We start from the raw sequence: 9,539 nt of genomic DNA, 5'->3' as shown, positions 1-9,539 counted from the left end.
AGGGATTCAGATATAAAGTTCTTCCCCCTCTTGAAACTTTTCTCCCCACCAGGAAACAGTCTGAAAAGTAGTCAGCTGCCAGGAACACTTCTGATTGAAGGTAGAAACCTGCTCATTGCTAACATCACTTGAAGTTATTTCTTTATTTCAGAAACTGCTCTTTAGTAAAGGCCCGGAAGAACAAGCTTAAACCAATCAAGATATACAGTTCTTCTTTTAACTGACCTGGGGTAAACTTTGCTCACTCTAACTCATTATAATACTAAATTATCTGCCCTAAATGAAGTGCATCTGCCATTTGTTTGGTGTGGTACTGGGAATAGAAGCCAGGGGTGCTTTAACACTGAGCTACATTTTGTGGTACATATTTCTCAGAACAAAGGAAAGAGAATATGATGCTGTCTGTATCATTATGAGCCCTCTGGAAATCAGTTTTGAACATTCTTGCTATTTTGTAGTATAGAAATAGAATTCTCAAGCAGGAATGGATGTTACCTTATATGAAGACTAAAGCTAGTATGTAAAATAAAACTAACCCAAATATTTAAGGGATCACCCCCTACACTAAATGCTCAGCCTTTGGTTATTCACTGAGGCTGGATGCACACAAATAAACACTGCTTCCTATTGAATACTCTTGGTGTCCATTTTCTCTGTGTGAGAATCCCTTGCAACATTTTATTCTGTTTTCTTTGATCCAAAAAATCACTTATCTTACCCTTCTCATTGCTATATATTTATAATGACCAGGTTGCTTAGAAGTATTTACATCCTGTGATAAATGAAAAGAACATCTTAAAAAAGATTTTGATGACTCTTAAATAAATAGTAGTCTACAAAAACTGACATGAAACCCAACTCAAGTTTTAAGCTCTTTCTTTTTAGAAACATTACATATGTTGTAGTACTTAAAAATAATTTATCAAAACTGATTTGTGCCCATGTTTGCACTCTTCTAAAATTAATTTTAAAATAGTCTAACACAAAAGGTTTTCTATGGCAATAATTCACATGGCTTCTATAGAAATTTTGAACAGGCCTGGAGATGTAGCTCAGTGCTAGAGAGCTTGCCCAGCATATACTAGGCCTTGAAATTTAACCACCAACACTGAAAGAAAAGGAACAGGGAAGGAAGAAATAAGGAAGGAAGAAAGGAAGGAAGGAAGGAAGGAAGGAAGGAAGGAAGGAAGGAAGGAAGGAAGGAAAGAAAAAGATAGGGGACAGGAGGGGAGGGAAAGGAATGAGTCATTAAAACAAAAGGACAAGTGGTACAAATATAAATATATGATGTATTATCTCTTTAAAATTTTACAGAGCTTTAGAATTTTCGTGACATCAAAGTGGGTGATATTATAACTGTACAGAATGGCACATAATAAGTTCTGCCTTGGCCTGGCCTAAACCAAACCAAAGGATGGGTAACCTGGGGAGGATTCCTCTCTGGCTTGATTGGGATAGGCTTGAACCTGTGATTCTACCAGATTCATAGCATAATGAAGGGGCCAAGACTTCTCTGACAGGCAGCGTTAATGTGCTAGGCCTCTGGGAACCCATGGCCAGGGCTCCCCATGCCCATGCTCCCCCCACTCAGTGGTTCACAATGGTCTGCTCTGTTGCCTGGTTCAGGTTTATTCCTGACCAAGGGACTGAATGTTCACAGCCTGTTTTGATGTGGCTGAGCATGGTGTGGTTGTGGAGGGAATAGCCAAAGTAGCCTTAGTGTGAAGGAGAGGCAACAGCTGCCATTCAGCCCTACTTGATGTGGTCCTGGAAGAAGTAAGCAGGATTGTGGTCTGCCTTGTTTGAAGACATGGAAACACACCCTAGTCCTTATGGCTTTCCGTGGGAGTTGGTGATATGTACAGGTATTGGATTTTCTGTTGTTCCCTTGTTTTTTGTGGAGAAGTTATCTGTCTGTGAGAAGAAGGCGTTACATGAGAAGAGAAAAAAAAAGCTTGATCTAAAATTTTCTGGACTAATTTTGTTACTTAGCTGGTGCCTTATATTAATTAGCCAAAACCCCAGCCCATAATTATGTCTTAATAACCACTAACAATAATCTACAAAGGAAATGAGTATATCTCTATTATCAAGGAAGATAAGCAAAAAATAGATAATAACAATAATTAGACCTAAATTACTTTCTAATGTTATATTCATTACAGGGATTCTTTGATTATATAGTGGTTTTATCAAAGGCCTGAAATATTTCCTAGCACTTGGCCAGCATCTACTCTTCTACAATAGAGAAAATGGGTATGGTAGAATTCATTTACTGAATTAAATTTATATATTCAGGGATATAAATATTCCTCTAATATGCTATGGCCCTGAGAGTACTGATATTGAGTACAAGGATTATGTTTAAGAAAAATTGAGGGCTGGGTTTGTGACTCAGTGATAGAGTGATCACCTAGAACCTGCAAGGTCCTGGGTTTTATCCTCAGCACCACATATAGATAAATAAAGGTATTGTGTCTATCTATAACTAAAAAAAATATATTTAAAAAATGGTTAACACAGCATATTCACATTGTGTATATTTTAACCACAATAAAACATTTGAAATGGAAAACAAACAACTGAGGGGTGTCAGTGAGGGAGCTGTGAGTTCTCACTGAAGTGGATTCTCAGTGAGGATGACAGGTGGCCTGGTTTCAATAGGTGGTTTAGGTGATGCCACATCCTGGGATATCCAGTCTGGTGAGGTGTCCATTTGAGGATTCATTTGGGAGGGCTTTGTTGGTGATGGAATGCTGTTCATAAATCCTTGCCTGAAATTTTGGATGAATGAGTCATTATGCCATTAGCTATATTTATATTGAGTAGGAGGACAACTTGCAACTTTTATTTTTTTGTCTATTTTTTTCAACATACAACTTTATGAAGATCAGAAATATGACAAATGTGGCATCCTATTCTTAGAGTGTTTTAAAGTGACAGATTCCTAGAAATGAGAAATGACAACTTCATTTGAGACATGTAAACCTCTATTCAAAATATGAATATACTTTACATAACCATAGGAAAATTCTGTGATATAAATTACATGATGCACTTTTTCCTGAGTCACGCCTCTAGGGATAGCACCTCTTGGATGCAGGGTCTGCTTCCTGAGAGCAGTGAGATCTTCCCTGAGCAACCTTAAAAGTGGCTCTCTGGTGAGGTCCAGAGGAAGGCAGGAATGGAAAAGTCTAGGCAGGGCAATGGCATAGCAAGACAAGGATGTTCTGGAAGATGCTGCTTTCTGTCTGAATGAAATTCTGGGGGAACAGGTGTTGAATGGAATTGTGGCCCCAGGGAACTTGGGGGAGGAACCATGGAAAGCATGCTGTGAAACCTGGCTTCTCCTAGGAACTTTTCAGTAAGCCTGTCTCTAACTGTGCCTAGAGATGTGAGTGGCTGTCTGCACATGGGACAATTTGCCAAGTTGCCTTTCCTTCATCAAGGATAAAATCAGGGCCTTCAGCAATTTAGTTAGACCTTGTCTTTTTGTGACTGGCTTCTTTGAGTTGGCATAAAAATTTCAAGGTTCACTTGTGTCATAGCATGTTATCAATACTCCATTCCTTTCTATTGCAGAACAACATTCCATTAGATGGATATTCCATATTTATTAATCTATTTTGTTAGTTGACTGAATCACTTGTACTTTTTGGCTATTTGAATAACACTGCTGTGAACGCTCATATACAAACTTTTGTGTGCATGTCTAACTTTGTTTCCCACACCTAGGTGTGAGATTGGTGGGTCACTTAGTAAGTCTCTGTCTAACATAGAAGGAATTATGTGCTAGAAAGCAGCCATATCCTTTACATTTCCTTCCACAGGTCACTGTGTGTCTTTGTCCCTGAGAACATATGCTATTGTCTGTCTTTGTAGCCATCCTTCTAGCCATTAAGTTGTCTCTTGTTATGACTTTGATTTGCAAGACCTTAATGATAAATGATAAATGATGACTGTTTTGCAAACATAATGATATTTAGAGAAGTGCATATTCAAGTGTTTTGGACAATTTTTTATGGTATTTTCTTTGTTGCTTAGTTGTAACAGTTCTTTCTATATTTGGGGTTACAGTCATATCTGAGTTATAATCTATGATTTGCACATATTTTCTTCCACTCGGTGAGTTGTCAATTCAATTTCTTAATGCATTTTTTGATGCTCAAAAGCTTTTATTTTCAACAAAGTTCAAGTTACTTATTACTTATTTTGTTCCTTAGCTGGTGCCTTATATTAGTAACCACTACTAAATATAAGGCCAAAATGATGTATTACTATGTTTTTTTCTGAAAGTTTGTAGTTTTACCTTTGCATTGAGTTCTGTGATGTATTTTAAGGGTGTATGTGTGTGTGTGTGTGTGTGTGTGTGTGTGTGTGTACATGTGTGTGAGTGTATGAAGTGAGGGAGGGAGTCTGACTCCATTCTTTTCTGTATGTTTATCTGTTCTCCCAGCACCCTTTGTAGAAAAGGTCTTTTGTCATTGACATGCCCATTCATTCTTGGTCTGATACCTTAGCACATCATACTATTGGCCATACAAACAAGGGTTTTCTGCCAAAACTCATTCATCATTTGCTATTCAGAAAAAGGATCCATGAAAGCCCCCCAGAGACAGGTTTGCTCTTTCTAGCCTTCCCAGCTCACTGTACTCTGTACACCTGCAGGTATAGGTACAGCCTGCACTTCAGAGGCTGGACTCTCTCTGGGTCTCAGTCCCTGAGGACTCCACATCTAATGAGCTCTCGTGCCCATACTTCTGTGCCCACATGATAGATTACCAGCTCTGTCAGATGACACCCTAGTTGCTACTTGACTAAGCACATGTATATCTAGACTGGCCAGAGACCCAGGCACATTGAACCAAAATGGACTGTTAGTCCCCTCAAGTGCATAGCTCCAGGTGGCTATCACACAGGTCTATTTTTAAGATGTCATCCAAAGGGGCACAGCAGCACATTTTGTCGTAATCCATCTATGTAGCAACCAGTTATTGATTGTACGGGAAGGGGCCTTGACACTTTGGACCTCAATTCCTCTGGTGAGGGGAGTGGAATGTGTCTTCTGAATTGATTCCTTTGAGGCATGGGAAAGGTTTGGGTTGGCACAGGGAGGAATTAGCAGCCAATTAACTGGGCCCTTGTAGGCTGTTTGTTGTGTGAACATTCCCAAGACCCTCAAGGGGTCCTTCCTCCTAGGATGGCATTTGGAGCCCTCCTAGCCACAACTCAGGACTCTAGGAGAGATAACTCTGTACCATGCACTTGTTTGTCTCTTGGTATTGATTGCCCATTCATTTTTGTGCAAAGAAATTTCTGCTCCATTTCTGTCAGCATCCACTCCTTGGCATAAATGCTGCTCTCTTTGCTCACTTTAATATATTTTTGATTCAAGTCTAAATTATTAACAATAACTTATAGCTGCATACAGTGGTTTGTATTCACAAACAAAACGAATACATCATGTAATAAAAGAATTGAGAGAAGTGAAACTAAGAAACTTCCCAATGATAAATAATTCTTGGACCTGTATTTCAGAAAAACCTACAGTGTACATAGTAATACATACAGAATTCAAGTTGAGTGCTAAATATGTATGGATATGGAACATTTTTTTTTTTGGTACTAGGGATTGAATTCAAGGGCATTCAACCACTTAGCCACATCCCCAGCCTTGTTTTATATTTTATTTACACAAAGAGTTTCACTAAGTTTCTTAATGCCTCACTTTGGCTAAGGTTGGGTTTGAACTTGGGATCAGCCTACCTGAGCTGCTGAAATACTGTCACACACCACCGTGCCTGGCAATGTGGAACACTCTTTAGTGTATTCAAGGGCATGGGCTCAATTTCTAGCCCTGTAAAGAGAGAGGAAAATTTATTTAAGTTACATATTTTGAAAACTTGGGCTAGGATTGTGGCTCAGCAGTAGAGCACATGCCTACATGTACAAGGTCCTGGGTTCGATCCTTAGCACTGCATGAAAATCAATAAAATAAAGATATTATATCCAAGTATAACTTAAAAAAAAACATTTTGAAAACTCAATATCTATATGAAATATATTTCAGACTTCAAAATATTTTAGTGCAATGATCATTAAAAGTTCTCATTTTGCTAGAAACAGTGGCACATGCCTGTAATTTCAGTGACTTGGGAGGCTAAAATAGAAGAATTACAAGTACAAGGGCACCTTCAGCAACTTAGGTCCTAAGCAATTTAGTGAGACCATGTCTCAAAATTAAAAAAAAAAAAAAAGAAAAAGAAAAAGGGATGGAGATATGGCTCTCTGGTAAAGGATCCTTAGGGTAAATTATCATTACCCCCCCAAAAAAATATCAACTGGGTGAAGTTTAACGCGTACACAATCCTGCAATCCCAGCTACTTTGGAGGCTGGGGAGAAAATGGAAACTTCAGGGCAGCCTAGGCATCATAGAGAGATCTTATCTCAAAATAAAAAATAAGTGTGGGGATGTAGCTTAGTGGTAGAGTACCCCTGGGTTTGATCTCTGATATAAATAAAAATCACATGAGACATTGTTATATGCCACATGAAATTAAAATAGCTTAAATGTAAGTCAAGCATAGAAAGAATTATGAACACCATATCACAGAAAAAATTTCTCAAATACTTGATCTCTTAGATTATCTTGTACCTCTTTGAACTTCAATGACAGTGTATTTACATTTATTGAAAAAGAGATCAGTGCTATGAGAATACTAATATTCACTGAGAATTAATTTGATATTTATCTTTAATTAATATTATCAAGATCAAGGATGCTTTCTAAATTCAGGTCAGTACATTCAAGAAAAATTTGGGATTGATGGTAAACTAACATGTTTATTTTACAACAATACAACTGCTTAAATCTTTGTTCAACAAGATACCGTTATCAGGGCTAGAGTTATAGCTCAGTGGAGAGCACTTGCCCCTCACATGAGTAGCACTGGGTTCGACCCTCAGCACCACATAAAAATAAATAAAGATATTGTGTCCATCTTTTAAAAAATCCTAAAAAAGATACCATTGTCTTCTACTCATACCATGTTGAATACCACTGAAAATCAGACATTTATTTTTCTTTTAATTAATTAGCTGTAATGTTGATTTATGTTGCTGATCACTTTGTATATAATCACACCTAAATCCTAGGAATGTTTATCTTTCAGCAAGTTATATTCCTAAACACTGAAATAAAGAATTGTTCTTATGTTTGATAGAAAACTATTCAGAATAAATTTATGCTGATTCATCAGAGAACTGTATGTTTCAAAGGAAATGTGAATAAATATTTCTGCTTTAATGGACACCTAATAAATATCTGATTCCACTTTGAGATTGAATGTTATGTACTGATCAAATCCATTAATGAATTTATATTTGTAAAAAGTGTTAGCTTTCATTAAATATACCTGGTATTCAAAACCATTAATATCAAGTTGACTTTATTAGATGGTGGTACAAACTGGGGTAAAAAGTCCTATTGTGGGGTGTCCCCCAAACCCTCCACCAACTCCTGTCAGTGAAGATAGCAAATAGACTGTCACCAATTCACCCTGCTCACAGGCTTGGCGAATAATCACTAGCTCAGTGACTACTGGCTCACAGCAGTATATTTTTGGTCTATTTTTCCTAATAATAATCTAGACTTAATGTTACTATTAAATACCCTTGTCATACAATAACAATGATTTTTGTCCCCTGCTGTACTGGGGATTCCAGGGCCTCTCACATGCTAGGCAAGTACTCTGCCACCATCCTATATCCCCATCCTCCTTTAAATCTTATTGTGAGATAGGGTTTTCCTACATTGCACAGTTTGGATTCAAAGGAGTTGGTGTTCATCCTGTCATAATGAAGGCATATTCCTAAAAAAAAAATGACACCCAATCAGAAGTCAGCAAGCAGGTCAGGAAAGATCACTCCTGCTGACCTCACCAGCAACCAGATGAGCTTTGCCTCAGGCCATCTGCCACTGGACTTCTTACTTTCTTAGATCATTCTCTCTGCATTCTTTGCCTGCTCTTCCATAACAATTTGAACTCATTTCTGTGTCACTGTTCATCCAAAGATTCCTGAGAGTTTCCACCAGCTGTGAAAATGGAGAACTCTGGAACATTAATTACCATCAATAAACCTGAATGGTGGATTCAGCAATTGTCAATAACAAAAACAATCACCATGAACTAGACTTTTCTTTAGTAAAGCAAACCACAAGTGTCAACTATATTATCCACAGTAGTAATGACTGTACTGGCATCAATTTGGGGGCAGTGTTTATATAATCCTATTAGTTCTGAAGGATAGTAAATATACAATTGATTAGGTAAAAAGAAAACATTTTAGGAAGTTATAAAAGAATCTTCAATTTCGAAACATGAACAGAGAATGCAGAAGAGATGCGGCATACACTCTATGGAAGGAGGGGAAAAATAGAAGCAGCAAGATATTGGGAAAGAGGGAAAGAACAACAGAATTTGGCCCTTAGTAAAGGAAGAGAAAAGAGAAACAAGAGGAAAAAAAAACAAAGGACACTAGTACAAAATGAAATCAAAATATATAATCCAAAACCCAAACACGTACTAGAGAATGCCAGGAAACAATAGGTACATTTAAAAATGCTAAAAATTAGAGAAGAAATAATATGTATATATGTCCGTGAACCAATCAGGTTAGCCAGAATTCACAAGAGAATGCACACACATTTCTACCACTATTTTTTTTGTGAGAAAAAAATAATGAAAAAAAGAAATGAAAATTTAGAAAACCCAACATCTTAGTGTAGAATGAAGAAACTATCTTCCCTGAGGTGGTCCAAAGAGATGTTCGAATTTAGTGGTCACTTTCTATGCCCTAGTGTCTTTCTTTCCATTTCTTCTTGATTTAAGTACTGACAGAGAAGGGGTGGGAGGTGTTAACACCATTCTGTCTTTGTATTGCTCTGTGAGTTGCAGGTTGGAATGGCTTGAGATTGAGGTGTTTGATATAAGGCTCAGCTTTCCTTCTCACCAATATAAGGTGGGTGGATTTATGAAGTACTGTGAGTGGTATTTTCTCCATTCACCCCAGTTTTGTACCCTGGTACACAGTGGGGCATTTAGTTTGGGTATACTCAGGGTACCACTTCTGCAGCTCTCGGTGAGAGGAGTTCCAGCAGGTGGAGCTTAGGTATAATCAGACCTAATGGGCTTTGTTAGGTGGTGCCAACTTGGGAGGGATTAGATCAACTAGGACCTAGGGTAGACAGTAGCCAATCTCTGATGTGGGTCTGGTCCTCAGGAGACTCCCTAGAAAACCGATTGTGAGGATAGGGGCCAATCCTCTACTGACTGATGCCTATGAGCACAGAATTCATGGGTTTACCACCTGAGGTGTTCACTCTGCCAACTCTGACTCCCAGCCCACTTTAGCTGGTCACATGAGCCACCAGACACAAAGAACCGATGATTTAAGCTCCCCTTTGCCCTTCTTACTTCAATCACACAGGGTGAAGTCCACTCTGTGCCTATTTCACTCAATCTGCCACTCCTTGATC

The sequence above is a fragment of the Urocitellus parryii genome, chromosome 8 (assembly GCF_045843805.1).
Source record: "Urocitellus parryii isolate mUroPar1 chromosome 8, mUroPar1.hap1, whole genome shotgun sequence".
NCBI lineage: Eukaryota > Metazoa > Chordata > Mammalia > Rodentia > Sciuridae > Urocitellus > Urocitellus parryii.
This window is presented reverse-complemented; position numbering follows the sequence as displayed.